The 26923-nt window shown below is 37.1% G+C and overlaps 1 protein-coding gene and 1 pseudogene across 3 annotated transcripts in view; both read left to right on the top strand.

Annotated features, from left to right (window-relative positions):
* Ndst4 (N-deacetylase and N-sulfotransferase 4) overlaps positions 1-26923 on the top strand; it is a 300475-nt gene that overhangs the window by 49562 nt on the left and 223990 nt on the right. The window lies entirely within an intron of this gene.
* LOC121142538 lies at positions 23767-23911 on the top strand (annotated as a pseudogene).

The raw sequence follows: 26923 nt of genomic DNA, 5'->3' as shown, positions 1-26923 counted from the left end.
TATATTTTATAAAAGATATTTAACATTCAACATACATTAACAAGTTAATATAAGATTCTTGGTGAGTTTATCTTTCTTTTCAGATAAAGGTTGCTATGAGGAATATGTTTAAACTAAAAATAATCAAAATTCTTGCTTTGTTAATAATTTATGTATATACAGAAAACATATATGGGAAATTTATTCCTCGAGGTACACAAATTTATTTTAATGATAACAGCTGTTTGCCTGCCCGTATACTATTAGTGAGCAGTGCTGAATCATACAATTCATTTTATAAAGAGACTTTTTTACAGTAATTTTAGGGAGAGCACAAGAACTGGTTTTCAACATTTTTAGTTTCAATTTATCATGTTTTGCTACTTGGTTTATAGTTGTAAAGTAAGTTACTATGCATAATTATTGTTTCATATATAAAATATCTAAGGCTACTAAAGCTTTTTAAACAATCTATACTTTTCTACCTGTAACATTAAACTACCATGGAAGAATCATAAATCTAGATATAATGTAAATAAACTACACAGCTTTGTGGCTATATTACTCTTATTCTACAATAGAATTATATTCTAAAGCTTAATCCCTATATAGGCCTTTGGAAATAATTTTAATATCCTAAGTTATATATTTAAATGCAGGTTATTTATTGATGTATTGAAATTCATGTAATTTGTTTACTTTAAACAATTTTTGCTCCTCTAAGTGTTCAATTACATCTACATGTAGTCAAGACAGCATCAGTTTCTCTTTATCTATGGATTTGCATCCTACCATTTCTGTATTGATAGAATCACATACTGAGAAGAGCTTTAAATAGGCCATATTTTAATTGACATGCATTTATGAGAAGCACGATGGACTCTTGCACCATTATTCTCTGTTTTGCTTTGGACAGATCTCTGTTACCTATCCATACACACTTCAAGATGTGCAAGGAATAGGCACAGCACATGACAAGGGCTTAGTGGAAAAGTTCAATGTCACCTGTGGCTCCTGGCAAGCACTAAGGTCCTGGAATATCCCTTGTGAATGACAGGAGAGTAATTGCAACTTTGTGAGAATAAGGGAGTGCTAGTATGTGTAGAACTTTCCTTACAAAATACTGCTGCTGGGTAGTACAAATCCTATTTGGAAATGCAAATCCTACACCTTCCTAAATTCCTGGATTTTCATAATGCCCCTAAGCAGTATCTGTCATAGCTAAGAGATGTACCCTTACCATCTGTTTCTTACTATGCTGTGTTCAAAATTCATGACACACATTTTAAGTTTCTAATTCATCTTGAGTGTGTGAGGGAGGGGGAGAAAGAAAGAGAGAGAGACAGAGAGAGAGAGAGGTGTTACATATGCATATACACCTTCACATCCTTCCATTTGTGTCTCTGTAGTAGTCAAAGTTTGACAACTGTGTCTTCCATTGCTCTCCATTGAAGCAAGAGCTCTCAGCTGTGACTAGAGCTTCTTCGTGCTAGAGATACACCAGGATCCATGAGTAAGCCCTCCTCCAAGTGCTTGGATTACTAGCACACGCCAGCATACATAGTCTTTATGTGGGTGCTGAAGATCCAGATGTGAATTTTCAGACTCATGCAGCAAGTTCTAATCCCACTTTGCCTTTATCCAGCCCTGAGGTCTTACCTTAAAATTTTTCACCGAGTTAAATTAATCTAAGCTTAAACATCCCAGGTTTAGGGTTGGTTCCTAAATATCTTTAGGTTGTTACTATTAACTCATTTGATAGCAGTTTGCAGGACACTTGAAGGTGGAAAGAAACAAATGAGTCCTGTATGTGCAATTAAAATTTACAATGGTTTATAGAGGGTGTTTTAACTTGTTCTTTCACAAAGTTTTCCAAACTGAGATGGGCTGCGACAGTTCTTCTGAGGCCTGAAACCCTTCTCAGGCCTTTTATTTATTTATTTTGTATTTTGTATTTTTTACCATCAGTACAAATGGGGAAAGACCTGTGTCATTTTACAGAATGAAACAGGAAAGCACTGATTACCAAGACACAGAATTTTCCCAGAGGTATAAATGAATTCCTCTGGAATGATTTATAAACTAAATTACCTTTGGTATTGTAGTGTATTGTGTCAGGACAAACCATAAAGTTTTCTATGGGAACTGCGTGGAAGTTAGAAAGGCAATGATCTGAGGAAAAAAAACAGTTCTTGCAATAAAAGTTTTGGGGTGCATCAGGAATAAGGCCCCGAGCACGTGTGCCAATTACTTTCTAGGCTGAAATGTAAAATGGCTGCCTAATAGATTGTGTGGGGGCCATGAACAACCCTGCAGAAAACATCAGCAGTTTGGGTGTTCCTCTTTGTCTGTCTTTTGGAATTTGTTTGCCTCCATGGTCTCCGGGATTTCAGAAAGTATGAAGTGGCTATGACTAAGGCTGGAGCTAGAGCCAAATGGAGGAACCCTGCAAATACGCTCTCATTTAAAGACTGTGTGATTGAACCCTATGTGTAAGTGGGATAGGAGAAGCGAGTTAAAAGGGAAATGATCTACATGAGAAGGTGCTCCACACAGTATTGTGAAGAAAACTTTAAACTCCTAATAGTTAATGCTTTTATCCACAGGTTTGATGTCTTCTGATGATTTTGTGACTTTTTTGTTACACCCTGACTTAGTGCTCCTACCAATGAATTTATCATCTCTTTGCCTTAGTTTGCGCAGTTCTCATTTTACCACATTGTTATAGAATCAGAAATCAATTGTCTACTTTGTTTTGTTTGGCAAGTGGTGATAATGTACCTATCTCTGCTCATCATCATGTTATAAAGTATACTACCACATTTCCACTTAGTGCTTTGTGATAATGTAAAAATGACGAAATCTTGGTTCCTAGCTTTAATGAGTCCAATTTTCTATGTGTGTGTTATGATGTGTGCGATGTTGATGATGTATGTGTGACTGTGTGTGTGTGTTTGTAACTTTAGAATGCTTTCCACACACTCAGCTACTCATCTGCCCTGACTTTTATGAAACTAATCTTTTAATAAAAAGCACAATTAACTTTTACTACCTGCAAAGGGTATACAATTCTACGTCCTTCATACTGCTCTACCTTAAAAATATAGTAGAAGCTGGGAGTTCCCAGGGAGTACAATTTTAAGTTTGTTCCATTGCCACTGCAAATAAGGGAAACTGAAAGAAACCTTGACATTGAAACAGGTTCTGAAAATGCTAAATTCAAACATTGCTGGTTTTGCATCAAATCAGGAGACATCACTTCAGACCTGTATCTTTCCAGAGAAAGGCATGCCTTTAATTTAATGTGTCCTATAATATAAAGAATAATAAATAAGGTGCAAAAAATAAATAGTTTTTTTGAAAGGAAGAAAAACAAGAACACACATTCCAAAGTAAACACATATAATGGAAATGAAAGGAATCACTTTCTCCATTGCCACCCAGCATATAGGAAGAAGACACAGTGTGTTCTAAGACACTCTCACACTCAAGTGTAAAATGCACCCATCAAGTAATTAGACCACCCTTGCTTCAAAAAGCGAATTTTCAGATATACTGTATTTTAATATGCAATGAATAATAAAAAGCTAATGACAGACACTGGGGTTCAAGCTGAAGATCAGAAAAACAAAAAGCCAGAAAGTAGCTCTTACCTCTACCAAGGATGAATGGAGAGTCTGTCTTCCCTGTGACTGGAAACTGATTCTCACATGAGACGCAAAGCTTCTTCCTTAATAACCTCTCTAGTGCTGGGATTAAAGGTGTGATCTCTGGTTCTCTTTTAGACTGATTCACTGTCCTGTAGCCCAAGGTGATCTTGGACTCACAGAGATCCATCTGCCTGTCCCATGATTACTGGGATTAAAGGCATGTACCATTACTGCCTGGTGTCTATGGCATTCTGATCTTCAGGCAATCTTAATGAAATCATAAAAAATATATAAACTCTGTATCACTACAGATATCCTAAATATGATGCTGCCATTCAAATACAACGATAGGGATAGCCGGTATAGTACTATCACTTATTGGTACCTACATGACTCAACTGGATTTAGTAAGGTAAATGCCCCCACTAGGACTGAAGAGAAGGTGCAGAGTGGAAATTACTTGCCAGGAAGTGTGAGGACTAGAGTTCAGATACCTAACACCTTACACAAATGGGTGGACTTGGTATCTTTCAACTAATCCCAGAAGCAGAAGATTCTGGGATTAAGCTGGATGACTAGCCAAGTTGAATCAGTGAACTTTGAGGTCCAGCCAGAGAGTATTTAATTTGTAAGATGGAGAGTGGCTCAGGAAGACATCTAATATCAGCTTCTGGCTTCCACATATGTGGAAGTGTGTGCATGTGCATGCACACACAGACACACATACACACACACACTATGTCTATACACCTGCATATTCATATACACACCACATTCGTATATTCACACTCAACATAAACTCTATATTTATTAAATACTGCAATGTCTCCAGTGCAGTGGGTGAAAAGCAATAAAGTTAATTCTTTCCCCCTCGGCTTGTTAAAGACAAATAATTGCCTTTAGATGTTCTATACACATTAATTTTGAAATATAACCATTTTCTTGATCTGCTTACATTAGTGATCTCACATTAATAAGACATAAAATAGTTATTTTGAATTTGCCATGTTAATATACTGGCAAACTATCATGGATTTAAGCATACATACACATGTGCATCTGCTTATTAACTTCATTATTTAACAACAGTGAATAATTTTGAGCCTTGAAATTGATGTAATCCACCCACATGCTTGGCTCTGAAAAACATCAAGCTAGTAGACAAATAGTACTCTCCTGTCTGTCCACAACCCTTCCTCTGGTGTGGGAGAATTGCTTTGTAAAAACCTCTAGTAGCATATAACAAACTTATCACTATGTACAAATCACCCATTAATGTATGCATGATATTTTCATTCTTGGAGGACAAAATGAAAATATTCAAGTAAGTGTGTCAAATATTAATTGCAAATATGTAGCAACATATTTATTAAGCAATTTTTATTATGAAAACTCAGCTATCTATGTTCATGACTGGGACATAACTTTTGCATTTACTGTGGTTTTAAAACTGAATAAGAAGTGAAATAGTAATTAGATTGAGTGACATTAATGAAAATAGTAATAGCAAAGCCATGGACTTTAAGGAGCAACAATGATGGTGACATTTTTAGCATCTGTTATGTGTGAAAGATTGTTTTCAGTGTTCTACAGATTTTAAATCATTTAATTCTGGAAACAAACTAAAAGGAAGATTTTTAAAGTTACACTTTTCCTTTGAATCTATTTTGAAATACACAGAAGTAGGTATCTGTGTGTGTGTTGCTTGTGTTTGAATGTGTGTATGCACATGTGGCCAGAGGTTGATGTTGTGTAAATTCTTCATTTGTTCTCCTTTCTACATATGGGGGAAAGCTACTAGCTCCACCCAGCATCAAGGCACTTACAGAGTGCTAAATCTGAGCTCTGAACACTTCTAGCAGTCTAGTGTGACTGATTCTGAACAGTTTTAATAGTTATGAAGCAGGTCCATTACCTGCTAAGCCATCTCACTAGCCCTGACATTGCTGTTCAATAATTACTTATTGGTTCTTTGCTGTTACTTTACTCTAGTGATCAAGCTATATGCAGACAAATGTGCTTGATTTTAAGCACAGGATGCACATCAAAAGTGAATAAATGAGTTAGAGGTGCAGTCTCATTAGCGTTCAAACTCTAAGAATTGTTTCAATAATTTTCAGTCACTTCTAAGTATTATAAAATTACACTAAAAATACATCTTTACTTTGAATTTTTGATATACTGTTAGAAATTAAAGAATTAGCTTAGAATATCCCCTCTGTATCACACTTACTCCATCATAAGAATTTTTATTCTGTTAAATAACTATCAAAATACAAACTCTTGGCTTTGTATATAAGTGAACCCAATGTGAATGATGGACTGGTCAGAAACCAGTCCAGGCAGGAAGGACTGAACATAATATTCTGAGATGCAAAAGCATGCATGTTTGTCTAATATGATTGGATATCATTTTTATGTCAAAACATGAAGATAACTCTGAAAAGCAGTTTGGGTTCTCAGACAGATTAAGGATTTCCGAATTCATTCCTAATTAGGTGAAAAATCACTGGCCAGTTTGCCTTTATTGCTTCATTTTTGTAAACAGAAACTGAACCAAACTTCTTTCTGAAAAAAAAAAACCTCCCAATTGAAATAGATGGTAGGAACCAAGACAGGCTAGGATTTTAGAGACACAGTGGGATATAACAGAATAAGAAGACAAAAATAATAGTAAGAATTAATTCTGTGAGACTAGACAGGAGAGTATAGTTTCCAAAGGTATTTTGCAGCTGACTAATTAGCAGGACTTACTTAATACTTAAATGAAAGGTAAATGGTGAGCAAGTGGAAAACCAGAAATAAAGAAAGAAAGAAAGAAAGAAAGAAAGAAAGAAAGAAAGAAAGAAAGAAAGACACATTTCCCATGGTTCTATGATTTTGACCTTGAATTATTTAAACAGATAATTCGAGAGAGAGAGAGAGAGAGAGAGAGAGAGAGAGAGAGAGAGAGAGAGTGAGTGAGAGAAAGAGAGAAAGAGAGAGAATTAGATAATAGATAGACAGACAGTCTGAGATGGAGGTAGTGAGAGAGGGAGAAATCCTATCATACATCACTTCGGTTCACACTCAGGATGAGAGTTAGAGTAATGAGCTGCTATCCAAGCACACTGTATGGAATGTGTGACTGTTTGGTAGTTATAGAGTGCTAAACCAAAAGTGGGAAAGGTCAGATCTGGAACATGGCAACAATGGGAAGAAAAAAGACCGGGGAAGTAGGAAGTGGATATGCACGAGTACTCCAGCGGGCAAAGGGTGAGAGTGAGACTTTGAAGTCCTTTATGAAAAGGGACTGAAATTCAGAGTTGCAATCAGAACTATCAGTGTCAATGGTCACACTGGAATTCAGTCTAAGAGATCTAAAGGAGAGGGTGGGAGTGAGGTCATTCAGACCCACTTTAAGGAGGGCTGCGGCACAAGGAAATGAAATCATATCTGATGCAAACGGAAGAGTGCAGTAGGGAAGCAAGCGGCACTTGACAATAGGGGTTTGCTTCAGAGTGGCTCTACTGAGAACAGGGAAGTAGAGATAACCTGTTTCTTCTCATAGAGTGGCTAAATATAAACCATCAACCTCTGTGACGACTTGTTGAGTCACCTCTTCTTTGACAATATATGTATATACATATATATATATACACAATGATTTTATATGCTTACATAGAATAAATGTGCACTCTATATAACACACTTTTATAATTCCATTCATTTGGTATACATATGCAATATATGTATATAAATAAAATGGATATATGGATGCCTTTTTATAAATGACTTATCTGCTACAGAAATTCATTGTCTATCTGTCTGCTTTTTTCTTTACTTCAATTTGTTCTTGAAACCACAGGACCAGTGACAGTCTGTGACTTCTTGTTCATCAATCCTTTCACATAACAAAGCTATTTGCCTGGATCCATATTAATAAATGCAGTTTCAAGAATGGCAGGCTCTTATGTTTGAGTTTGGATGTTATGTGCAAACTAATACTTGATGACATGTTTCATTATTCTTAAAATAATATTGTGCTCTACAAAATACATGTATGATGGAGGAAGGTGAAATGAAACAGTAAGCCAGGGGCATTATGATAAAGCTACTCAAGGTGTTTGTAACTAAACTTACATTAATATGCAAATTTAACACAAGTCTATCTTTATTAATGTGGAAAAGCTGACGGATATAAAAGCTGCTTAAATTGTATGATGTACGGGAAATACTAAGTCCATTTAAATTGAAATTTTAAGGACAATTCACCATATAAGGAGGGGAGAACCAAGCAATGTGCTGGTTGGTGTGCCTTGTATGCTGAGGGCAAAGAAGTGAAAAGGGGGGGAAGAATCATCTAAAATGATACACCTTTTACTCACCAGAATTTCCTGTTGCTATGGTTACTAAGACCTACTCTACCAAGGTTTTGAAACTGAAAATTTTGACCAAAGACAATCAGACACCTGAACATTTATTTTTCTATAATTTAACCTTTTTAAAATAATATCAGTTTCTGAGAATAAGGAAAATGATATTAATGTGAGCAATAATAATTTTGGATGTGTACAACTATGCTCAAATCATGACATAAATATTTATTCACTGAGCATGACCAGAAATATATTTAAGAGTTTGGCTTTATGGCAATACAACAATTTCCAATAAAAGTTGTACTGCACGTTGTGAAAGTGGCATTCTATCATAGACTGGGTAGAGGGAATCTGACTCCAAGTTTATTTCCTATGGCCAATGAAATGGCCTTTCAGAATGTTTTATGAAACCACAAATCATCTAAGCTGCTCCCTGGATAAGGAACTTAAATTAAATTGGAAAGAACCTCTAAGGCAAATCAGTAAGTAGCCTTTTGAAACTAAGTTAGCTCTGTAAACCTCACCAAAACCCTGTCATGATTACATGTAACATAGTATCCTCATTTTTGTGAAAGTGTAAATGAACACTTTCACTTTAGTGCAGTGTGTTACTAGGTGCATAGTTGATCATAGCAGTGTCATTTTTCAAATTTGAATACTTTATAAGAAAGATAATGGTGAACTAACTATGGAAACAAATTGAATCATCTTGAAACATTCGAAAAGGCATTTGAAAACATTATACCTGTGTAATGTTTATAATTTCATAGAATTAAAACCAGGAAACAATTTGTAAATTAGGTGAAAATAGAGATACCTAATGGTCAGTATCAAAATTAGACTATCCGTGTCCTGTGGCCAGTGGTGTTTCCTAAGCACACGACTGCTGTGACAGCAGCAGGTGTGGTGTGAGCACAGTAGCCTTGTTCCGCTAAGTCTCAGGTCAGTTTAATTTTCTGATGCATTCTTTAGCTATCACTTCTCTCTCGCTTGCACATCCTGCAAGACGTCATTTGATGCATGTTATCCTGTCATTTATTATTGATACCTCTCTTTGTTTCTCAGTAACTTGGTAATCAAAAGTGTTGCTTTGCACCAATCCCAGCTAAGGCTCTGGCTCACATTAGGTACTGCTCTGACCACAAAACATTAAACAACACTGCAAAATCCATTTGACTTCAGGTTTTACCATGAATGCAAACTAGAATAGAGACTAATATTGCTTTTAATTCTTTTTTCCTCAAAATATGTTTTTATTTAAATTAGAAACATGAATGCTTCACATGTCAATCCCAGCTCTGTCTCCCACCCCTTCCCCCTTGTCCTTCCACCAGCATCCCTTCAGCCCCCCCCCATCCCAATATCATTCCCCAGCGAGGGTGAGGCCCTTCTTGGGGGGATATCCAGAGTTTGTCATTTCATCCAGGGCAGAGCCTAGGCCCTTCCCCACATGTCCAGGCTGAGAGAGCATCCCTCTATTTAGAATGGGCTCCCAAAGTTTATTCATACACCATGGTAAACACTGGTCTACTACTCAGTGATTTCTGAGGCCTCCTTACTGACACTACATTCATGGAGTCGGGATCAGTCTCCTGTTGGTGTCTCAGCCATCAGTCTGGGATTCAAGAGCTCCCCCTTATCTGGTCAGCTGTCTTTGTGGGTTTCACCATCATGGTCTTGACCTCTTTGCTCACTACTCCTCCATCTCTCAATGGGTTCCAGTTCAGTTCAGTGTTTAGCTGTGGGTATGTGTCTCTGCTTCCATCAGTCACTGGATGAAGGTTCTAGGATGGCATATAAGGAAGTCTGTTGACTTATCATCAAGGAGGGGCTATTAATGTAGTCTCTCCACTATTGCTTAGTTTTCCAGTTGGTATTATCCTTGTAGATCTCTGGAAATCTTACTAGCGTCAGCTCTCTCCTCAGTCCTATAATGTCTCCATCTATTATGGTATCTCTCATCCTACTCTCCTCTATTCTTAACTTGACTCAACCTTCCTGCTCACCCATGCCTTCTTCTGCTCTCCTCTTATCCACCTCTCTTTTTTCTGGTTCCCTCTCCCCTTCCTCGATGTTCCCAATCGGCTCAGGAGATCCTGGCTCATTCCACTTCTCTGGGGTATCATGCATCTTTCTTGGGAAACTCCCTGTTTCCCAGACTCACTGGCACTGGTATTGTAGGCTGACACTCCCCTGATCCATATATAAAATCCATATAAGAGTGAGTACATACCATGTTTTTCTTTTTGTGACTGTGTTACCTCACTCAGGATGGTTTCTTCTTGTGCCATCCATCTGCTGCAAATTTAAAGATACTATTGTTTTTTTCCACTGAGTAGTACTCCATTGTGTAAATGTACCACAGTTTCTCTATCCACTCTTCAGTTGTGGGGCATCTAGGTTGCTTCCAGGATCTAGCTATTACATATAATTCTGCTATGAACATAGTGGAATGGACATCCTTGTTGTGTGAATGGGCATCTTTTTGTATATGCCTAAGAGTGGAATTGCTGGGTCTTTTTCGAATTGATAAATAATAAAAGAGTGTATACCAGTCAATGACACAGGTATGAGGAATTAAATTCTTGTCTTTTTGTGAGTGTGAACCAGCATAAGTTTCCTTTCAAATTAAGATGTGGAGTTCACATCTTCTGCATTTTGTTAACTGATCTGCCAGGGGAAGAGAACACATTAAGAGTTAGGATAATTTTCACAGACAAAGAAGCCTTAATATGTAATGGTGAGCTCTACATGTATGACTCACAGCAATGTGCACTGGTTGCATCCCCCTAAGGTGTCAAGAGAAAACATTCAAATCTCCAATCCTTTCTAATATATACAGGTGGTAGTTTCAGAAATCTTATGCCCTCTAGAATATACATCAAGACAAGGCAACAGGTAGACTCAATGTTGCCTTGCTAACTGTACCAAAGAGCAGTGAGAGTAACTCAGCTATTTCCTTTCAAAACTCCCTTTCTCCCCTTCCTTCCTTAGAATGATCTTGGTCATCCCTGATCCCAAGGACTTTATGCCTCTCATACATGCAAGCATTTCTTTTCCCAGTTCTTCCTTTTCCGTTAGGTGAAAACAAGCTTAGCATGAGTTACATACCTTTTTATGTTCAAGAGCTTGGAATGATAAAATATAGACTTTAATATTTAAGGAAAGCAGGAGAAGTAAAAGGAGCAGCCATGTCATCTCATCAACCAAACTCTGAATTTAAAGGAGCTAGGAATTCAGGAAAAAGTCAGAGTTCAGAAGTTCAGGAGGGAGTATCAGAGGAACCAAGGTCATGAAGATCGGTTAACTTCAATCTCCTTATTTGAACTCTTTTTCTTTCCTATACAGTATGCCAAGTTAGTAGTTTTAACAGTTTAGTAAGTGGTATAGCTGATTTACATGTTTGAGAAATTATTTTATGTTTATGCTTAATTTTATGGAAGACTGTATTCATCATTTAAGTTTGAGAGCTACCTAGCCATAACGTGTTCCCCAAGTGCCGAAGCCTGAAATTCTAATATCCATTAGGAATATCCCAGAAAAGGGTGTAGCAAATAAAAGGATATTAATCTGGGACTACATGATTATATAGGGAGTCGGCAAGACCCGGGGCTTTCAGGGCTCATAGAGCCCACGATATTAGGTGTCCTGAGAGAATTGTGCCATAATTCTAGAAGATTGAACCTATCTCAGTATGTTCCTCAACTGACTTTTCTACTTCTCCACTAGATTTCAAAATACTCACCAATATTTATATACCAGTTGGTTCATAAGTTAGGGCAAAATTTTATGTAAGTTGTCTGTTTAATCTTGGTCTGCCACTCGCTGAATGTGAAAGAATGGTTTCCACTTCAGATTTATTTTCTACACTGTGTTTTTCTCTAATTACAAGTTATGGGTTTTGGATTTTTTGTTGTTGTTGTTGTTGTTGTTTTTGCTGTTTTTGTTTTGTTTTCATTTTAGGAATCTGATTTTCCTTAGGACAAGTTCATATAACAAATGAATGAATATTGATAGTATCATTCAACTGTTCTTATACCAAATATCTCACATAACAAAATTTCAGTTTTAAAAATTTGTTTTAAATATCAGCTAAAATATTGATGAAATACTTCTTAATACTTCTTTTCATGTCAAAAGTTACAATCTTCCTGTTCTACCACAAGGTATTTTATTCAGTTGAAAAACAGTCTTTTTTGTATTTATCACACAGTGATACGTCATTAGGTGCCACTCCAGGACAAATTGGTGCAATCAAAGTATTGTTTATTTATTTACAATTTGTGAATAATGAGGAAGAGGTAAAAATGTTAGTGTGTGTAAAGGAGTTAAACTCCTCAGTATATCTGTCATTAAATTCAGCTGCCCAAGGCTTAAGAAAGAACTCACTGGATAATATGTTTGCTGTGCAAACAGGAAGACCTGACAGCAGATCAACAACACCAATATAAAACCAGGAATACACCACAGACAGAGAGACAGATGCATCACTTTTAGCAGAAACACACTTTGTTGTCAAATTTAGTAGCCAAATCCATCTTACTTTCTTTTAGAAAAATTGTATTCTTATTACCAATTTAAAAATATATGATTACATTATTAAAACCATTCTCAAGTAAAAACACATTTTATAAAAATCATTACAAATAAAACAAATGAAATCAAAATTAATTGATTAAGCTCAATTATTTGCTTTTATCGTGTATTATGAGATAAATATGCATACTATTTCATTGTTAAAATATTTTTAAAAATCTACAATATTATTCATTGAGCAAGACAACATATGTGCTAACACTATTATTTTTTCTAGTAAATATGTGCCTCCCTGGTTTGGAGGCTTGGTGAATTGTCTACAACTATGTAAAAATCATAAAAGCATAACTCCACTAATTTAAGTTACAGTAATATGTAAACATTTATAAACTGTTAAAAAGTAAGTCTTACATATGATTTATAATTTAATTTTGTCAATATCTTTAAAAATATTAAATATTTGTTACAATGAGAACTTTTGGCCATTAAGTCTATTTGGGCAATTTCTTGGTATAATCAAAAAATAGTTCTTATCTCTCTTACTGCTCTGTATATAACAGAATGATTTTAACTTTCTGTGCATTTGTATACTCTCTCTCCCAGTCTAATGTCTTGAGAAATACATCAGTTCAGTGTAAATGAATGAATGTCTTCAAGTTCAAAACATGTTAGAAGGTGTTTTACCCCACCTAAAGTCATATATTTTGAGAAATATTAATACTAACTGAAATATATTTAAATATGTGAATAGTGATTAATTTTCAAGTATTAGTATTTTTTTTTATGTTTCCATGTTACACTTTATTCTCTGAGCAATTTGGATGACTTTCAGGTTTGTTTGTTTTATTTAACATTTTTTTTATTTTAGAAACACCCTTATTTACATATCCATTCCCCAATTCCCTCTCCCTCCCATCCTCCCATGCTTCCCACTGGCCCCCAAACTCACCCCCACCCACTTCCCAGAGACAGTGAGGTCCTCCACAGGGGATCATTAAAGTCTACCACATCATTTGGGGGAGGGCCCAAGCCCTCCTTTCTGTATCTGGGTTAGGGTTAGGTTAGTATCCCTTCATAGGGAATGGGCTCCCAAAGTCCATTTCTGACCTAGGAATAAACACTGCCTAGATTATTAGTTGGAGTTATCCCTGAGGATCCCATACAATTTCCTCTGTGTCAGACCTCTCTCCAAACATGTACTGGCTCCCTTTGTCAAGGCATCTCCTTTCTTGCTCTCCTCTATTCCTCCCCTGTCTCAATCCTCCTGTATCCCTCCTTCTCCCTCTCTTCCCTTTCCATTTCTCTCCTCTCCCGCCCCCATACTCCCAATTTGCCTAAGGGTTCTTGTCCCCCTCCCCTTCTTCAGGGGACCATGTGTTCTCTTGGGGTCTTCCTTGTTTCCTGGTTTCTCTGGTGGTGCGGATTATAAGCTGGCAATCTTTGCTCTTCTAAAATCCATATATGAATGGGTATATACCATGTTTGTCTTTTTGTGAGAGGGTTACCTGGCTCAGGATGAGTTCTTCTAGTTGCATCCATTTGCCTGTGAATTTCAAGATTCCATTATTTTTGTTTTGTTTTGCTTTGTTTTTCCCCTGAGTAGTGCTCCATTATGTAAATGTATCACATTTTCTCTATCCATTCTTCAGTTGAGGGGCATATAGGTTGCTTCCAGGTTCTGGCTATTACAAACAATGCTACTATGAACATAGTTGAACATATGTCCTTACTGTATGAATGTGCATTCTTTGGATATATATATGCCCAGGAGAGGAATTGCTGGATCTCGTGGTAGACTGATTCCCATTTTCCTGAGAAACCACCATATTGTTTCCCAAAGTGGTCGAACAAGTTTGTACTCCTCTTCACATCCTCTCCAGCATAGACTTATCATTGGTGTTTTTTATTTCAGTCATTCTGGACAGTGTAAGATGGTATCTCAGAGTTGTTTTGAGTTATATTTCCCTGATGGCTAAGGATGTTGAGCACTTTCTTAAGTGTCTTTCAGCCATTTAAGATTCCTGTACTGAGATTCTCTATTTAGTTCGGCACCCCACTTTTTAATTGGATTTTTTGGTGTTTTGGTGGCTAGCTTCTTGAGTTCATTGCATATTTTAGAAATCAGCCCTCTGTCAGATATGAGGTTGGTGAATATATTTTCCCATTCTGTGGACTGGCATTTTGAGTTGCTGACTGTGTCCTTTGCCTTACAGAAGCTTCTCAGTTTCAGGAGGTTCCATTTATTAATTGCAGATATTAATGTCTGTGCTCCTGGTGTGACATTCAGGATGTGGTCTCCTGTACAAATTTGTTCAAAGGTACCTGTCACTTTTTCTTCTAATAGGTTCAATGTGGCTGGATTTATATTGAGGTCTTTGATCCATTGGGATTCAAGTTTTGTGCATTGAGATAGATATGGATCTATCTGCAATCTTCTACATGTTCACATCCAGTTATGTTAGCACCATTTGTTGAAATTTTTTCCATTGCATTACTTTAGGTTCTTTGTAAAAATCAGGTGTTCATAGGAGTGTGGATTAATTTCAGAGTTTTCAATTCAATTCAATTGGACTACCTGTCTGCTTTTGTACCAATACCAAGTTTTTTTCAGGACTGTGGCTCTATAATAGAGCTTGAAGTCAGGGATGATAATGCCTCTGGAAGTTCTTTTATTGTACAGGGTTTTTGTGGATATCCTGGGTTCTTTGCTTTTCCATATATAGTTAAATATTATTGTTTCAAGGTCTGTGAAGAATTGTTTTGGGATTTTCATAGGGATTACACTGAATCTGTAAATTGCTTTTGGCAAGATTGCTGTTTTAACTATGTTGATCCTACCTATCCATCAGCATGGGTTATCTTTTGATATTCTGTTATCTTCCTTAATTTCTTTCTTTAAAGACTCAAAGTTCTTACTGTACAAGTCTTTGACTTCTTTGGTTAGCATTATGTCAAGATATTTTATGTTCTGTGCAGCTGTTTAAAGAGTCATGTTTCTCTGATTTCTATCTCAGCCCATCTGTATATAGTAAGGCTACTGATTTTTTAGAGTTAATTTTATATCCTGCCACTTTGCTGAAGGTGTTTATCAGTTGTAGGAGTATTCCAGTAGATTTTTTTTCGGGTCACTTATGTAAACTGTCATCTGCAAATAGTGAAAGTTTATGATCTTCCCTTCCAATTTGTAGCCCCTTGATCTCCTTTTGTTGTCTTATTGCTCTATCTAGAACTTGTACAATATTGAAGAGATATGGAGAAAGTGGATAGCCTTTTTTTGTTCTTGATTGTAGAGAAATTGCTTGGAGTTTCTCTCCATTTAGTTTTATGTTGACTGTTGGTTTGCTGTAATAATTTTTGTTATGTTTAAGTATGTTTCTGTTATCCCTGATCTCTCCAAGACTTTTATCATGAAGGGGTGTTGGATTTTGTCAAAGGCTTTTTCAACATCTAGTGAAGTGATCATGTGGCTTTTCTATTTCAGTTTCTTTATATGGTGGCTTACATTGATTAATTTTTTATGTTGAACCATCCCTGCATCCCTGGGATGAAGCCTACTTGATCATGGTAAATGATTTTTCTGATGTATTCCTGTATTTGATTTACCAGTATTTTGTTGAGTATTTTTGCATCAGTGATCATGGGGAATATTGGTCTGTAGTTCTCTTTCTTAGTTGTGTCTTTGTGTGGCTTGGGTACCAAGGTAATTGCAGCCTCATATAAAGAATTTGGCAATGTCCCTTTTGCTTCTACTGTATGGAACAGTTTGAAGAGTACTAGTATCAACTCCTCTTTGAATTTCTAGTAGAGTTCTGCACTGAAATCATCTGGTCCTGGACTTGTTTTGATGACTGCTTCTGTTTCATTAGGGGTTATAAGTGTATTTAAATTGCTTATATGTTCTTGATTTAATTTTAGTATGTGATATCTATCCAGAAAATTGTCTGTTTCCTTTATATTTTCACATTTTGTGGAGTACAGGTTTTCAAAGCATGATCTGATGATTCTTTGGATGTACTCAGTGTCCATTGTTATGTCCCCAATTTAATTTCTGATTTTGTTAATTTGCATGCTCTCTCTCTCTCTCTCTCTCTCTCTCTCTCTCTCTCTCTCTCTCTCTCTCTCTCTCTCTCTCTCCCCCCCTCTCTCTGCCTTTTGGTTAGTTTGTCTATCTTGTTGATTTTCTCAAAGTACCAACTCTTTGTTATATTGATTCTCTGTGATGTTTGCCTAGTGTCTGCTTTGTTGATTTCAGACCTCAATTTGATTATTTCCTGGCGTCTACTCCTCTGAGATGAGTTTGCATCTTTTGTTCTAGAGCTTTCAATTGTGCTGTTTATTCTCTAGTGTGACTATTCTCCAGTTTTTGCATGGGGTCACTTAGTGCTATGAGCTTTCCTCTTAGTACTACTTTAAAAGTGTCCCATAAATTTTGGTATGTTGTGTCTTCATTCTCATTAAATTCTAGGAAGTATTTAATTTCTTTTTTATTTCTTCCTTTACCTAGGTATGGTTCAATTGCGCATTGTTCAATTTCCATGAGTTTGTATATTTTCTGCAATTTGTGTTGTTGAATTCTAACTTTAAAGCACGGTGGTCTGATATGAGGTTATTCCAATTTTTTTGTATCTGTGGAGGTCTGCTATGTTACCGAGTATGTGGTCAGTTTTAGAGAATGTTCCATGTGGAAGTGACAAGGTATATTCTTTTGTGTTTGGATGGAATGTTCTACAGTTGTCTGTTAAAACCATTTGGTCATAACTTTTGTTAGATCTTTTGATTCTTCGTTAAGTTTCTGTCTATTGGTGAGTGCAGAGTGTTGAAGTCTATTTCTGTAAGTGTGTGAGGTTTTATGTGTGATTTGAGCTTTAGTAATGTTTCTTTTATGAATGTGGGTGCCTTCAAATTTGGGGCTTAGATGTTCTGAACTGAGACTTCATCTTGATGGACTTTTCCTGCGATGAATATGAAATGCCCTTCTTTATCTCCTATGATTGATTTTAGTTTGAAGTCTAAGTTGATAGATATTAGGATTGGTACACCAGCTTGTTTCTTGGGTCTATTTGATTGGAAAATCTTATCCCAACCCTTTTCTCTGAGGTAACGTCTGTCTTTGACATTGAGATGTGTTTCTTGTATGCAGCAGAAGGATGGATTCCATGTTTGTATCCATTCTGTTAGCCTCTGTCTTTTTATAGGCAACTTAAAACCATTGACATTGAGGGATATTAATGACCATTGATTATTGATTCTTGTTTGTTTTGGATTTGTTGGTGGTGGTGTTATTATGTGTGGATTTCTCCCCTTTTTTCTTTTGGTGTTTGGTAAAGGGATTATCTACTGCCTATGTTTTCATGAGTGTAGTTATCTTTGTTGAGTTGGAGTTTTCCTTCCAGTACTTTCTGTAGGGCTGGATTTGTGCATATGTGCAGTTTAAATCTGTTTTTTAATGGAATATATTATTTTCTCCATCTATAGTAATTGAAATCTTTGATGGCTACAGTAGTTTGGACTGGCATCCATGTTCCCTTAGCATTTGTAGAACATCTATCCAAGACCTTCTGGCTTTCAAAGTTTGAATTGCGAAGTCAGGTGTAATTTGGATAGGTCTGCCTTTATATGTTACTTGGGTTTTTCTTTTGCTGTTCTTAATATTTTATCTTTATTCTGTATGTCTGGTGTTTTGATTATGATGTGGCAAGGGAACTTCTTTTTGTATTCTAGGCTATTTTGTATTCTGTAAGCTTCTTGTACTTTCATAGGCATATCCTCTTTTCGGTTGGGGAAGTTTTCTTCTATGACTTTGTTGAATATGTTTTCTGTACTTTTGAGGTATATTTCTTCACCTTCTTCTATACCTATTATTCTTAGGTTTGGCCTTTTCATGGTGTCTCATATTTCCTGGAAATTTTGTATTAGGGATTTATTGAACTTGAGATTTTCTTTAGTCGATGACTGTATATCCTCTAGTGAGTCTTCGACACCTGAAATTCTTTCTTCAATCTCTTGTACTCTATCTGTTATACTTACATCTGTAGTTCCTGCTCATTTATCCAGATCTTCTATTTCTAGCATTCCCCTCATTCTGTGTTTTTTTTTTGTTTCTATCTCAGCTTTCAAGCCTGTAAATTTTTGAGTTGTTTCCTTCACTTGCTTGAGTGTTTTTTCTTGGCTCTCTTTAGATTCTTGATGAGATCTGTTTATTTCTTAAATTTTTTGGTTTGTTTTTTCCTCCATTTCATGTATTTTTTGTTTGTTTTTTCTTCTATTTCTTTAAGGGTTTTTCTCATTTCCTTTGAGATTCTCTATCAGCTTCATAAAATAATTTTTGAGGTCCATCTCTTCTGCTTCATCTGCATTGGGCTTTTCAGGTCATGCTGGTGTAGAGTCTCTGGATTCTGGTGGTGTCATATTGGTCTTTCTATGACTGAGTGTGTTCTTACACTGTTGTCTTCCCATCCCTTCTCCAAGTAGGTTCAAGTGGAGTCTCTCTGTCTTATCTGGTCTCCCTGTGGTGTATGTGGGCCAAGACTACAGTATCTGAAACTCTAGGTGGTCTGGCTTCTCCTGGTATTCTCCTCAATTAAGCAGAATGAAGTAGGTGGAGGGGGAGCTAAAAGTGGGGTGTGACAGGGCTAATGTCCTTCCTGTCTGAGTGGGTCCACTCAATTCAAGGGGCAGGCCTAGGAATATCCAAAGAGGGGGTGCTGGGCAGGATTTAGGGTCCCAGAAACAGGAAGCAATCTAGAGAACATAACACCCACTTCCCAATACATAGGGTGGGTGGCTTGGCCATTTAGTGAATTATGAATATTTATAATTGGTTACGTGGGTTGTTTACAAGTTCATCTTTTTTACTGATCATTACCAATAACAACTTGTTGTCTGGGGTAGGGGTGAGGTCAGGCATCTCTAGGGGACCCTGAGAAAATTGAGATAATCATCAAGTCCTGGGACAGCTACCTTGTCATTTGTTGCCAGTATCTGTGTAATGAGAAATTGTAGGGCTTATCTGAAGTACTGACTGGAATAGGGCATGTGGTTGAACAGTCTCAGGTAGACAGCTTGAAACTGTCCTGAGTATTTTGCAATCCAAAGATGATCTTTGGGTGGTTATTTTCAGTTTAGTGGCATTACCACAGTCCAGTTGAAATATTTTAGTGGGGTCCCATCATCCTTTTGGAGACATCAAAGATCCTGTTAAGAATGGTCGTGATTCACTGCAGAAAATTTAAATATCTTAAATGTCATATGTAGCAGATTAAAGGTTCACAATTTGTTAAGTACATCAGGAGTAAACAAAATTAATTCCTAGTTACCTGATTCAGAATCAATCCCAAAATCATATAAGGTAGCAAGATTCGTCTTTCTCTAAAATTAGTGTTCTATATGACCATTAATGTCACAACAGAAAGTTTAAATGTACATATGCAAAATCATGCATTTTGAGATAATATTTATACCTTTATAAAAGTTTTAAAGAGAAAAATAAACCAAAGTATTATGAAATTTGTAACAATAAGGTAGTACCTTAATATTCTTAATCCCTTTTTGTTTTTCTTCTGTCACATACCAAGTGGTTCTTTTGACATGAGACAGAGATTTTGGATATTCCTTTTACAAGCAAGCTTTGGTTTAGAGAAGGAGAGATTCACTCTCCAACTCCAAACCAGCTTTAAATTTTAATAGAATTGGGACTACAAAAAGATCATGTGCATGATATATCTAGAGAATATCATAAACAAATAGTTGAGATTATCAGCTGTATTTACATTTCATTCTTCTATGGGTACTGATCTTGCCATTAAAGTCCTAATAGCTCTTTTGTATTCTGAATTAGCATTTTCAAAAGCCAAAATTCAATTAATATTTATCTATTTCTGGATCTGATATCTTTCTTTTTACAGATGAATTCAATCTTTGTAAAAGAAATCAGTAAAGGCTTCTTCTGGGCCTTGTATAATTATAGTAAATGTCTCAGTTCTCTTTCCTGATTTTTCCTTCTTGTCCCAAGCATTCAAAGTTGCTGTATGACATAGAGACAACATGCAATCATCAAATGTAATCTGTCTTTCCAAATCAGCAAAATGGCCCTCAACTAGAATTAGATCTTGGGAAATCTTGTAACCTCTAGACTTACCTCATTGTTCTATGAACATGGCTTCATCTCTTCATCACATTTTCCATCATTACTAAGGACCAGCTTCCAATACTGCTGGAGTGTAAATCTTTCCGGTCGTATGGAATATGGAATAATTTCATTCTGAGGGGCCCATGAATTTAATATCTGTTTCATAAAAAGTAAATGCATATCATATGAAACCACTGCTTCCTTAAATATTTTCAAATCTAACATTTTTAAATGATCCAGGTTAACTCCTGAATAGCCTTGGGGTTGTCTATCATCTGGTAGTCATTCTTGAATGGTAACTTAATAAAGTAAGGTTGGTTTTCTAATAACATGGGCCACTCCTTTTTAGTTTTGCAAAGCAATGGTGAGGTAGCTTCGGTTCTAAACTCCTCTGTCCCTGTGTGAATATATTTCTTAGTTTCATTAGTATGTCTGATTGTGCCTTATAAGTCATTTTTTATTTGGCACTGATATCAAACAATATTTTAGAGATAAAACATGAATTACCAAACTGATGATGATTGTGATTGGCATTGCATCAATATCATTTCCCATTTTTAACATGGAGAAAACTTTTTTTTAAACTGACTCCCCCAGATCTACTGACAATGTAAATGAAGTGTAAGGCTGGCTGCAACTGCATAGCATGATTGGGCAGAGAGCAAAAGTGGTGCACATCCTTGCTGGGAGCATCTACAGCTCCTCATGTGTAACTTGGAGCTGAGAGTGCATGATGGTCCCAGAAACATTAGAAGTCCAAGCAGATGTTGAGGTAGCTGAACTGTTGTGGCAGGAGCATGAAGAGTGGTTCAGGGGATGTTTGTAGCCTATGGGGAGAGTGAGCCAGCTGCCTGAAAAGAAGACATAGAAATGTATGGAAGAAGCATGTTTGGTGGAAGTAAGGGCACAGGGCCATCTGAAAGCAAAGCTGATGGATGGTAGGTGGCAGTGTTTGGAGCCTAGGTGCCTGTGAAGTTTAGGACCAGGAAGAGGCAGCAGCTGGAGGCTGTTGTAGAGGGGCTACAATAGGAAAATCTCAGACTCACTCAGAAACTTTGGGGTGAGGGGGGAAAAGCCAGCTACAGTAGCAGTGGCTCCTTTGGCTACAAAGCCAGGGGTGGGTGGCTATCTAGTGTTTGCCTGATCTAATTTGGATACCAGATGAAGTGTTTTTCTAATCATTCTTTAGCAATGAACACTTGGGAGTCAGATATCAGGACAAGAACCTGAATGATCATAGAAGCAGTGGAGAAGTGACTAGTGACCTCCTATGTCTTTTGTTCCTCCATCCAAAAGGGAAAAGACCCTCTCTAAGCCCCACTCCACTACTTCCTGCCTTTCTATCTTTTTTTCTCAGTCTTCCAAAACCTCTATGGTTAATTTTGTTCTGGTAGCAGCTATCTTTGCCCTCAAAGCAAACTTTATTATCAGAATGTTATCAAAATTATCATACAATACAAGAGACTGTTCAAACTTCTGCCCTTAGATCCTGGTTAATACCTGCAGGGTGACACCCTGAACTCAACTCCGTAAGCCAGCTTTCTCCATCGATGTAGTAACAGCAAGAGTTCTTCACTTGGAAAAGCACACTGCAGCAGGCTTCCACTGTATTAAGGCAAGGGTTTATTTCAATGAGTGTTAGAAAGACCATGGATTCAGGGACATGTCCAGTAGATGTTACCAAGAGTGTTTGGAAAGCAAGGATGTGCACCAGAGAAACTTCTTAAAATTATCTTGGTTTGATTCAAAAGAGGCATGACCTGAGAAGATGATTATTTCTTAGCATTTCCTGAGGAAGTGCTTAAGATTAGGGTTGGAGGTAAGAAAATGGAATACATTTAAAATGTAAGGAGGAAATGGATTCTAGCAGAGGGCACAGTGTGGCCTACCGTAACTGAATGGGTGATGGATGATCCTCCTGTTTGGCCTATAATGTTTGAAGTTCTCTATAGAAAGGTACAATTGGCAGCTGTTGGAATGCAGTTGTTCCACAGCTCTGCATTCTGTACCCTTGGATAAAGTGATCTGAGCAAGTGAAACATGGTTATACTGTCTGCGATTCCACAGCTCTAAGGGTGCTGATGGCAGGAGGATCATGAGTTTAAGATTTGAGGCCAAATTGAACTGCATAATAAGTCTCAGGAGAGGGTTGGCTACACAGTAAGATCCTGTATCAAATATAACAACAAAAGTATCTGAACTTCCAGGTCATTGGACACAGTGAATCTGACTGACATTTGGCAATTCAGTGGCTAGACACCCTGAGAGTAATGCATTGCAAAATATGCAGTGCTCATCCAGAGCAAAGGGGGACCCACAGATGATAGAGCATCGGTTGTTCAGTGACAGTCTCAATAGCAGGGGATCAGTTGTTCATCAAAAACAAATCGCCTTTGTCATAGAGCAAGCAGCATCTTTCATGCTCAGAAACATGGGAAGGAAAGGAGGGAAGGGATACTAAAGATAGGTGATTTATTTTTAATTACTCAGTGAAACAGTGGTTCTTAATAAGTGGATCACAACCCCTTTCAGGGGGGTTGCCTAAGACCCTTAGAGAGCAAAGATACTAACTTTACAATTCATAGCAGTAGCAAAATTGCAGCTACGAAGTAGCAATGAAAATAAGTTTATGGTTGGGGGTCACCTCAACATAAGGAACTGTATTTAAAGGCCTCAGAATTAGTAAGATTGAGAAGCACTGCAGTGAAGGTTTCATTTTTGTTTCCCACCACATAATTGGAATCAGTTTTGTTCTACTTTGGGTGTTGATGCCATGAAAAACCATAGACACATTCAATGTGGAAAAGGAGTGGGGGCTACATTTCATCTTATACTTTACTGTTTATTATCAAGTGCAGCCAAGGCAGGAACTCAAGGCAGGACACTGGAAACAGGAACTAAAGCAGGGACCATAGAGGAATGCTTTCCTAACGGCTTGCTTTGACTGCCTCATGGTCCACAGGAGCAACCTGGGATCACCCAGAGTGGTGTGGGCCTTCTTACATAAGCTACCAATGAAGAGCCTCTCCATAGACATGTCAAAGACTTCTGAGCGCTGCCTTGGGAGTATTCCACAGGTGATAATTAGTGTTCAGGATGTCGACCCATCAGACACATGATTCCCAGGTGGGGAGATACCACGATCATAAATGCGGTTTTCCCAGGGTGAGGCTTATCCATTGCACTCTGGATGTGCTGACACCTGCGATTTTCCCAAATTCAGGAAACTCAACTACATAATTTGTGATAGTGGGAAGCTGGAGAAAGAAGGGAGCAGGAGAGTAGAGGGCAGTGAGATGGAGAGCAGAGAGGCAAAGAGCACAGAACAGCCATGTAGGGAGGCAGAGAGTAGAGACAACGGGCAGCAGCGGTGTGGAGATGACTGCTATGTAGCACTATGTGAGAACTGTCGGAGAATATGAAGGGTGTGTGGGGGCTGAATGAGCGATGAAGAAGAAGAAACAAGAGAGAAGTGTGAGCCAGTGAGCAGGTGAAGGAGTGAGTTCAGCGTGAGGGAAGTATGTGAGAGTGAGAGCGGAAGTTAGTGTGGGTGTGAGAGTGAATGAGTGTGACAGCGGGGCTGTCTGTAAAGAGAAATGTGTGTCAGTATGGAAACATGTTGTAACGGAACATAGAAATATGAAACTGGGCAGGAGAGAGGTGCGTGTATGTAGAGACTGTCAAGAAAGAGATTATTATTTAAGTTGAAGTAAAAAAGGAGGTTACCACCAGGAAAGCATGTGTTTTTCTTAGTTTACTAGCTGAAAGTGTGTACTTCAATATTTTCCCCCTCAGATAGAAAGGTCTAGCAGCTCTCAGATAAGAATTTTTCCCAAGTCCCACTACTCTGAGGCTTTCTGTTTATTATCCTGGTACAGATCTTCCACGGTCTGCGATATTCTGCTGTGGAAATAATACAGGAAAAGACTTGACTGACAGAGGAAATTTCAATAGTTTCCCCCTCTCAGGTGTGTCAAGTTGATAACTCCAGATAATTGTGACAGTTTGGAACTTAAGATCTGACTAAACATTGGTTTACATTTAATTCTTTCACCATCTAGGTAAATTGCTGTGTTCTCTTACATAATTACTTGTAAATTTATTTTTATTACCTGGAGTGCTATTAAATACCTCTACTCTTAAATTGAAAATGAAAAACTTGTCTTCTCTTTCCTAAAAATTGTGAAAATGTACTAATTTATTGTGCATTCACACACACACACACACACACACGCACACACATACACACGAGCACATGTGCTCAGGCACTCAATGGAGGTCACTGAACAACTGCTAAGAGTATATTCCGCGTTCATTTTGTTGAGGCAGAGACTCCCCAGTGTCTACTCCTGCGCTTCTTACTCCAGACTAGCTGTCCCATGATCTTCTAGAATATTGACTTGTCTCCCCCTCTTATCTCTCCTTTGGAGTCCTGGGATTACAAGCACATGCCACCTCACATCTGGATGTATCTGAAACTAACTTCTAGGGATGGGACTCAGATTATCAGTCACGCACAGCAAGAGCTTTCCTGCCAAGTCTTCCTCCTGGCCTCAAGGTCTCACATGTGAGCACTAGTGTCAAGTTGTTCTAGAGGTACAGTCCACTAATTGCTGAGTATGAACATGCTAATCTTCATAATTAATACAAGATTGTTTCACAAAGCAATTCTAATAGTGTGCATTCTCACCAAAAGAACACAAGCATCACAATTGCTTCACATTCTTGGAAATAATTGACTTTATCAGACCCTAATTATTCTCCTCTATTGGGGATTAAATGTCCTTAGTATTGTGTGTGTGTGTGTGTGTGTGTGTGTGTGTGTGTGTGTTTATGAATACAGGCAAAAGAATAATAAAAGAAAAAGAGACTATGCATTTAAGAGAGACTAAGAAGTGGTTATAAGAGGTGAGGAAGGGAAAAGACAAAGGAGGGGCCAAAGGAAGGACAGAAAAATGGAAATAATAAATTGTAATTAAAATGAAAAAATTATTAAGAAAAATCATAACCACTGTAATCCATTTTGAATTAGTTGAGTGAAATTTTTGTCTTTATTATCCTTTCCTTTGTAATTTGCTTATGGTGCCTACCTTCTGTATATCTATGGTATATTTGATTTGTAATCTACAAAAATAGGCCAGGCCAAGACTTTTAGATTTATCACCATTGTGATTTTTTTTTCCTCCTTCTTGATGTTTTCTAGTGCTGGGAATTGGATTCAAGGCACATGCTAGAAATTTTTTTTCACATAGATACACCTTCAGCCCCAACTTGGAACATTTGAGTGTTTACCCTTGCCTACTTTGTCCTGGTTTCAAGATTGAACTTCCTTTAGAACAGTGGTCCTCAGCCTTCCTAATGCTGTGACCCTTTAATACATTTCCTCATGTTGTGGTGACCCCAACCATAAAATTATTGTTGCTAATTCATAACTGTGATCTTGCTACTATTATGAATTGTAATGTAAATATTTTTGAGATGCAGGTTTGCCAAAGGAATCTAAACACACAGGATAAAAACTGTTGATTTAGAACATTAATGTGGAAATCTTCCCTATTAGAAAACACAATGACCATTACCTTCCCTTCCTCCCTACTGCCTCTTTCTCAGGTGGCAAGTTGTAGTTACTTTGTGTACTTTTATTTCCTGTATCTGAAATGTCCATATGCTTCCAGTGTTAGTGATTCCAGCACTGTGAAACATGCGGCTATTATTTATTTCATGTCTGTTTGCAGTTTTAGTGGCAGCTCCTATACCATGTGTCATTCACCATGTTTTGGAAAAAGATTAGTCTCTTTGCTCTTATTTATTCAATAAATAAATTGAATAACAAACTTCTTTCTGCTTTAAAGTTTGTTATTCATATTATATGACATGAAAAACAATAAAACACAACAGTCAACAAATATAATAAATTATTTTCGATTTTTAAAATTATAAAATAATGCAAAGTTTTAGATTTAAAGTATATAAGATACACTTTTTATAACTATTATTTATGTCTTTTGAAAGCCATAGCCCTAAGTTATTCTAAAAAGCCAATCCTATAAATCCAAAGCAGTAATTTCATCTCACTCTGAACTGCTGTAGAATTTTGAGATCATGTAGATAAAACTTCGGGCAGACAACTTCTTATATGCACTCCTTTGTTATTTTATTACTCGATATTTATCTCATTCTCATGACAAATAGTAGCATCTTGGTAACTGCATGCAAATCATAAAAGTAAAATTCAAAGTTTAATATTACATTTCCCTTTTACAGACTACGGC

This window comes from Mesocricetus auratus, unplaced genomic scaffold, assembly GCF_017639785.1.
Source record: "Mesocricetus auratus isolate SY011 unplaced genomic scaffold, BCM_Maur_2.0 Super-Scaffold_100009, whole genome shotgun sequence".
Classification (NCBI taxonomy): Eukaryota; Metazoa; Chordata; class Mammalia; order Rodentia; family Cricetidae; genus Mesocricetus; species Mesocricetus auratus.
Note: the sequence above shows the minus strand (reverse complement) of the source record. Positions and strands in the feature narration are given on the sequence as shown.